An 8,794-nucleotide genomic window follows, 5' to 3' on the forward strand; every position below is an offset into this window, starting at 1 on the left:
CCACCGGGCGCAGCTGCTGTTTCTGGAAATTATCACAAAATAATAATGTAAATGTCACCTTTATGAATGAAGCTTCAAACTATTCAGTACAGCCCTATATCTGTGTTTGTTTATCGATCTAGATATATATCTATATGTTTATTATATTTCTTAAAGGAGGCCCTTACTATATTTGTAGATGAAGTCCTCCTTGTTGGATGTGGTCTGTTGCAGTTTGTCTTCAGTCTCTTCTATTCAATGGAAATATGAGCCAAAGATGAAAGCCTGTCCTCTTCCATTCCGTTACAGCTGCAGGTCTGCATGTGCTCTGTCCACACATGTAGGTGGTAGAAGGTAGAGTTAAGACCAGCATCAAAAGTGTAGTGGCCTCTCTTATAGTCTTCTTCAGATCATCTGTCAAAAAAAAAAAAGTAAGAAGCTGTACACCAAAAAGCCTTTTTCTACATCACATTGAGCTGTTAACATATCTCAACACCACCGATATCTCAGCCATGTTTGTGACATCCGGGGTTTGACTTGCACTGATTTTATAAGACTCGGTTACTTCTTCCACTGAATCTTTCGGAATTCATTCAATTTCTGGCAACATGTGTAACACTTCAACAGAATTTGCTGCGTGGTTGGCAGAGCTAGCTACTGCTCTCGTCGTTTCTAGCTAGCTCTTGCTAACAGGTGTCATATCAATGAGGCTTTTTTTTTTTTTTTTTTTTTTTTACATTTCCCTGTTTTCTCTTACCTTTGCATTGCGCGCGCTGATATGGAGCCTGCGCTGCTCATCCAGCGCTCTTTTTAACCAACAAACATCCATGCTGACCGCCAGCGTTAAGATATCCGCGCTAGCCGGTAACTATTACTGCGTACAGCGCCGGGTGGCGCCGAGCCGGAGCGAGAGGGAGTGTATGTCACGTGACATGAGGAGGGTCGTCACAGGTGAGCGTTCAACCGACTACGCATGCGCAAAGCTGCAGACAGGCGCATTCAGGAACGGTGATAAAAGGAGCGTACTACACTATTCTGACTAGTTTTTCGGAAGTATGTGTAATCCAGAAGCAAACTATGAACAATGAAAATTTAAAAATTAAACATATGAATACAATTGTGAGGTTCCTCCTGAGGGCCACAGTCCTCAGCTGCGTCTAACGTGCATGGCACGTGGATCCGATGGTGGTCAGTGAAGATGTTTCTCAATACTGAGAGTGAATTTACTCCCAGTACCAAGATCATTTGGAGGCTGAAGCTGTGGTCCACTGACGGTCACACTCGTTTCACGAACCGAAGACATGCTTCCTCCGATGAATTGTCTTTCTTCCAATTCAAAAGACGTATCTTAATTTGGGTTGTTTGAATTGCATTTTACGTTAAGCCACTTTTCTTATCGCCAACCATACATTACTATTAGCTAAAAGCTCCCAACCTTTGACCTCGCGTGTCATCTTTAATCTTGCAGTTATGTGTGGAAGATTTGATGGTTCTTACTTCCTCCTAAATTAGGATGCTTAATCAAGTATACCTCACAACTGTCTTTATCTGTTTAACACATCTCTCGAGTGAAGACGAGCGCCGTAAACCCAAAACAATAATATGAAAGACACTAAAACTGTGCAAGGGAACTCCAGTCCAGTTTAATCCAATGATTATTGCAGTTTCAACTATTGAACCATTTAGGATTTTTGAATTGAAGAAACCAAAGTAGCATGTGGCATGCTCGGAATTAAAGCTTACGTGTTTAACACACCCACACCACTGAACAGTAAAACAAATACAACATCAAACAGAAACAAAGAGAAGGGACAGACACAGCAAGCAGAGGAAACTTTTGAGTCTTAGATATATACTCCCAGAGAAACCAAAGTACAACCAAACATCTCATGGCTGACGGCGCTTTGCCACTCGTCTGCACAGTGGCTTCACAGAAGTGGAGTAATGCTCCATTTCAGAGGTATAAACTGACAGGATGAGGTCAGAGCTGAAGCAGAGGGGAAAACAACGCTGAGACTCACACACTCGCGCGAGTGAACCATAATGATGTGTGAGAGAATAAACTCTCTGGTTGCATGCACAATGGAAACCCTGTGTTACTTATGGCCACTTAACACAAAGTGTTGGTGAAAGAGAGCAATGTCCGTGGGGCTGTGGCTTCTCAGCCAACGTCAGGCCGACCCCGGGAGAGATGGGTGCCTCTGGCGAGCCCCAGCCTCGGCTCCGTCTTACCCTCTGGAGGACGGCAAACACACTCAGAGTGCGATTCACTGCGCAGAACAGATACATCATAGGTTAACAGGGCCATAACACCACATCCAAAATAAAAACCGAGATGCTGGCTCTGGCTCTCATGTGGAAATGATGCAGATAAATGCTACTTTTAGGAAGTGGTACTGTATCATATCAACCATTGGTATACAACATCAGTATTAAGCCACTGATGGAAGAAGTACAACAACGTAAAAATACTACATTACTAGTAAAAGTCTTGCATTCAAACAAAAAAGACAGAATTATTATCATCAGCAAAATGTACTTAAACACACAAATAATTAAAAGCCTGTGTTACTGGAATGCTTCTATACGTTGCATTCTTGGTTGCATCAATGCAGAAGTAGCATTTCATACTGTAGTAGCGGATCGACAGTCTTAATCCAGTCGTGAGAAAAGAAGAAAAACTAAGGTCTGCCACAACAATGTGTCGTATATTATTGCTCTAATCTTTGGTGGAACTGCCAGCAACTCATAAACTTCTCACTACTTTTTATGAGGGATAATAAACCCCAAAAAAGTTGTAAACCACCAGAATAATATTTAACAATGTCTTGTATCTTAGAAACCTAGCTATATTGACGTGTTGATATTGTCGTGTTTTTATCTGTGACATTTTAATGTGAAAAGTAGCAATTAACCATCAGTGTCAGATGAATGTAGTGCACCAAAAAGTAAAATATTTCCCTCTGAAATGTAGTTGAGCTGAAGTATAAAGTAGCAATTAAGGCTCAGTGTGCAGGATTTATGGGGATTTATTGTCATGAACAAAATATTACAGTAGCCCAGAACAGACAAACCAAACCCTCTAGTGAGAGGCTTTGCTGTTTTTATGTTTCCATAAAGGCCACCATAGTTCTTGCTTGGCAAGGTGGGAGTGACCGGAGGGATGTTCAGTTGGTTGCAATCTGCAACCTCACCACTAGATGTCATTAAATCCTTCACACTGCCCCTTTAAAAGTGGAAACACTCATTGGAAAGTATAGAGCTTGAGTAATACTTAGTTACTTGCCTCCATTGTATTTAGCTGGTATTTGTATCCATTAAGCAGCAGAGAATGCCTTTAACAATGACATTCCACAGTTAAGTACAAGTGAAAGCATCTTAGTGAAATTCTGCACAGGCGTGGTTTAAACTCTTGTTAAATTAGAGCTGTTTGAAACAAAAGTCTGTCATCCGTCCATATGGTCTGAGTTTGGAGAATATTTTACCCCTCATTGTTCTGTTTACTGTGAAAGAAGTCAAACTCAAAGGACATGATGACACGCGAAACTGCGTCATTCTCTGTGTGGCTGTAACAAAAAAAAAGTCTATGAAAATTTTTGGGGTGGGATTGCATGTTGTGACCATAAAATGTCATCAGCCAGCAGCCTCAGTCCCTATCAGGCAGTCTGCTGCACAGAGCACTCTCCTGTAGCCCGGGGCGCTGGCCACACTCGCTGGCACCCACCCCCCCCCTCGCCTCTTCGTTCTCTCCCACTCTCCTCCTTCTCTCCATCTCTCTTTTACCAGGGTGCAGTGACCCTCCCCTCCCCGTCTCCCCCCCGAGGCGCTCAGCTTCCATAGTGTCAGTGCGGAGGCCTCAGTGTTGACAAAGCAGCAGGCCTTCAGAAGACACATCAAACCCCGTCCCTCCTCTGTGCTGTTAGGAAGCTCAGTGCACAACAAAAGGACAGGGACTCAGATTTCAGTCTCGGGCCATTACGAGACTCAATAGCACGGCCACGGAAACAGAAACAGGGCCCTTGAGAGACGCCGAGCACATCACGGGGTTGCGAACACGAGCCGGATCAGCTCGAAACCGCTCGAGACGAGTTCCGTGTTTCTTTCTGGCGACGAAGGCGACAGCGTTGTGACGGATGGTTGTAAATATGAAGCATAAGTCAAGGCTGCGAGTTGATGCCATCGTGACACATGCACTCTAATGAGGACTGTGGCTGCTCCGCGGCTGCCAGGGACTTTCCTCCCCAAGGCTCGTTCAGCAGGAGGAATGGTATGTGATGCATACCAGATGTGATTGGAGACATCACACTGTTCATGTTGTTACTGCTAACCAAATAGTAGCAGCAACAAAAAGCAAGAGACCGTTTTTAGTTTTTTTCCTCTCTGTTCACACATTCAAAGCATGATGCTGGATGTGTGTAAGACTGGTTTGAGCCAGAAGCACAATCACACTTTATTTTTTGACAGTTTCAGAGAGTATTGCACTTAGCAGAAGTGGCTGGTTTGGAGAGTTTGGTGACGGATATGACAATGGACAGGGTATCTATCGCTCCTTCCTCCCTGACCGAACAGAGAAAATGCTTAAAGGTCCCATATTGTAAAAAGGTAGATTTATTTTTCAATATAAAGCAGGTCGAAGTGCTAAAAATATTGTGAAGGTATCAAAATGCTCAATCCATGGAGAAACACACATTCAGACACCGTACTGTGCCTTTAAATGGGCTGTCAGGATTTCTGTACGTTGTGATGTCACAACTATGCAATATTAAGACCATTTCACAGTGTTAAACCTAAACATACTAAATGTGTCCCAGTTCATATCCAGTTCCGGTGTATGTGAATGACCCCAGCTGACGGGAAGTAAACACGGACCCGAGCTGTTGCCTGCAATGCCGAAACGCTCTAAAACGGAACATTTCAGACAGAACGTGACTACAAGTACATTCAGACGGACATTATGGGGAAAATAAAGAGGTTCTTTTAACATTAAAGCATGTAAACATGTTCTAGGAGAAACCCAAAATACAAGTATGAACCTGGCTATGAGTACGATATGTCCCCTTTAATTTCTTGGCATTTTGTCGTTTTTATCCTTCATACATCAAAATTGAACCCTTTGCCTACAAACATTCATTCCGTGGCAGTCGCCTCCGAACACGAGGGAGGCCTCTACTACCTGAAGACCTTTATTCACAGATACCAAGTGGTTACTTACAGCTTGTATATATTCTGTGATTAGCGCTTCGGACCACATGATGGCAGCAAAAGAGATTCTTTAGCCAAATCTCAACTACTGGTCCAGATTTTAGTGTTCTGTAGGACCAGAAAAGTGTCATCATGATTGAATCTATTCAGGTTTCTCCCTCTAGTTTGAGCTGAATAATGAACAAAAATCTGTTTCACTTCAATCAATAGTTACACTGTCACCATAGAGTGTATAAAAGGCTGTCACTCGGTTACACTTTGATTTACCCTCTTTCACTCATATCTGTGCAGAATATAGATCTTAGGGCAGTCGTTCCCAACCTGTGGTTTGAGACTCTCCTCAAGAACTTAAAGGTATATGTTTCTCTAATGGGATGTGAGTGGGTAAAGGGAGATTTTTGCTACACCACATTCTGTTAATTTGTTCAGATATGTCTCTTATCTTTGTTTTTTTCTTATAAAATACTGATGTATCCCCCTCAAGCCTATAGTTCATTATAAGTAAAGCAAATGTTTTCACAACCGTAATTACAAGTCCTGTATTGAAGGTTTTACTTCAGTAAAATGCAGAAATATCACTAGTCAAGGTGAGACACTGCCGAAACATTGTTTTTCATGTACTGCTCAATTTTGAGACATCCAAAATACATTGTTTATTTTTGCAACTTTGTCTACGTAAATTTCACCTAAGTTTTGCAAAAGTTAGCATTAGATAATGCATCATTTGCATATTTAAACATAACATTTCAGAAACTTGATTCACAAAAAGTAATTTTCTTAATTTAATGTAAGTAATCAACTGGGGAAGTTTCATAGGGGTATCGATTAGTTGTTGTTTTTTAAAAACCCATTCACCTGCAGTGTTTCCCCTTAAATGTCTTAAAAGTATCACAAATAAAAAATATTTCATGCAGGATAACTGGCCCCTCTGGGTGTTATATCATTACGTATCATACTGGATTGTATAAGCTATAAGTATTACTACTGTAGCTGGTTGAGACGGAGCTCATTTAAAATATTAAACTACACATTTAAACTGTTAAACCACACACCGATAGACAATCTAAAATTGCATCATATTTCATTTGAATTGGAAAAATAACTACAGATGACACACAGTGAAGTAAAAGTAGTCTGGTAGACAGTATAAAGTCAAATTAAATGGAAACTCCAAGTACTAAGCACATACATTTGTACTTAAGTACAGTACTTGAGTTGCTTTCCACTACTGCATACCGGCACACAAACTGTGACTAAAGGTCTACAGCATTTTGAAGATGTGAAAGTCAAATGTCAGGTTTTAATGTGCGCTAAACGTGAATAATCAGATTGATAACTTGACAGCACCGGGGGGGGGTTGCTGCAGTTGAACCTGTGCAAAAGTAGGAAATTGACTCACAACTGCGAATCTCAGAAGTACACAGAGAGCACGCGTTCTCTTTGTGCTCGGCTTTTCCCGGAAAACTTAATTGCTGGCATGAAGCACTTGAGGGAATTCTACGCCGTGCTTGTTAGGTGTTTGTGTGCGACGCAACCCCACGCGTTCTATTTATAAACTGACACCCTCTTACCCCCTCTCTCTCCCCCTCTCTCAGAGATAATGAACAATAAGTGTCGCTGCTGCACCTCAGACGCACGCCAACATCAAGCGGAATGTCAGATGGCTGGGAGAGCAGGAGCGATTGACAGCAGCCTGGGCCTCCACGAGGCATGCGAGATCACTGAGAGCGAGTTCTGAATGTTCTTTTCAAACTTTCTCCACGTGCCGGAGGGGGGAGAGCAGGAGTGACGGGGAAACGCTTGGGCGAGACTCTCCGAATGCCCGCGTTTAGAAAAAGGGCGGTTGATACTGTGTTGAGTGTACTGTACAGTGTTACAGGTGACCTGGGTTATGTGGATTACAGGAGGCCCGGAAGGGGAAGATGCTACAGGTGGATAGGGTAAAAAAACATTAATAATAACTAATAGATATCATCATGAAACTTCCCCAATTGATTACTTACATTCAGACAATCATTTTTTTGTATTACAAAATGTCTGTTAAAATATGCAAATTAGGCATTTTTTTTTCAATATGTGCTAATTTGCATAGGTTTCCAGAACATAAATCTGAACGTTGGATAAAGCCACTTTCAAAATTGTTTCACTTTGTTGACAATGTGGGGATTTTGGATATCTCTTTGTATCACTCCGTATCACAGCCTTTAAGCAAATAGATTTTCTCCATGTCTTTAGGAATAAAATGTTGTATACATCAGGCTATGAATGATATATGAACAAACTGTAATAACATTCAGAATAGCGATAGGAATGAAACTGGAAGGTTTGGTATATGTAAAGGCTGATGATGTGGAGATTTCTGCCACAGAGTCTGAGGGAAAACTAATTTTGAGAAAATGGCCTTTAAAGACATGTTTTGTAAAATTACATTAATTTAGAAGACACTACAGGTGAATAAAAGTAACTAATAGATTTCATCATGAAACTTCCCCAATTGATTACTGACATTAAGACCATTTTTTTTTGTTTTCTGTTCTGTGTAAATTTGCAAATGCGGCATTATATAATACTTACTTTTGATGAAATTAGGAGAATCAGACACAAATCTACAAAGTAGTAAAATAAACACTTAAATGTGTAGTGTGGATGATTTCTTTCCACTAGTCTGACAGAAGACGTGTTGTGGAAGCAAAATAGCCCAAAATCTCAAAATTGATCAGTGCATGAAAAACAATGTTTTATGAAAGATTAGAATGAAACAGTATGTCATACATACATACATATATATATATATATATATATATATATATATATATATATATATATATATTTAGTGTAACCACAAACAATGGCAACAAATGCTGGTACATAGATGTTTTTAAGAACATTTTGCCCCAGGTAGGAACTAAACCTTTAACCCATCAACAAGTGCATCCATTCGGTGTGATGGTTTATGTGGCTGCTAACCAGCAGATGGTACTATGTCCCATCTCTCTGTGATCCAGCGTCTCACATAGAAAAAGCAGAAGGTACTGATTCGTCACTAGTGCGGGACCCTGAACGATCTGTGTTTCCCCAAAAGACTTTGATTCAGTTCAACAAGTCGCTGCTTCTGAGTCGGATTGAGTGTGGCAAAAATAATACTGCAGCGTGGACTGTGACTGAGAGAAAGATGACTTCATAATCTGTCAAAGTAGATGTACCCAGGGAATATTTTTAAGATTTCTTAGCAGAACGTGGCATTGGTTGTCCTCGGAGGCAGCATTTAGCCACTATGCTGCCACTAAAGAATAAATATGTTGGAAATGCTTTCAAATATAGTCCTCTGGTAGAAGAGCAGAGCCACTAGATGGGCACAATGCCACTATGAGCACCTGCTCTTGAACCTACAAGGCAAAGTTATGCATTAATTCATACACTCCATTAACATGTGATGTCCGAAGGAGACTGATTCTCCCCTGTTCCTCGCAGTTTCATCAGTTTTATCGTAGCTTAAATGTCTTGACTTAAAATTAAGTCAAATCTATATTGATTTGATTTTCACAGTTTAGGAAGAGTGTGTGTGTGTGTGTGTGTGTATGTATGTGTGTGTGCGTGTGTGTGTGTTCGGGGG

This window comes from Anarrhichthys ocellatus, unplaced genomic scaffold (assembly GCF_004355925.1).
Source record: "Anarrhichthys ocellatus isolate YVR2014 unplaced genomic scaffold, GSC_Weel_1.0 scaffold8, whole genome shotgun sequence".
NCBI classification, from domain to species: Eukaryota; Metazoa; Chordata; class Actinopteri; order Perciformes; family Anarhichadidae; genus Anarrhichthys; species Anarrhichthys ocellatus.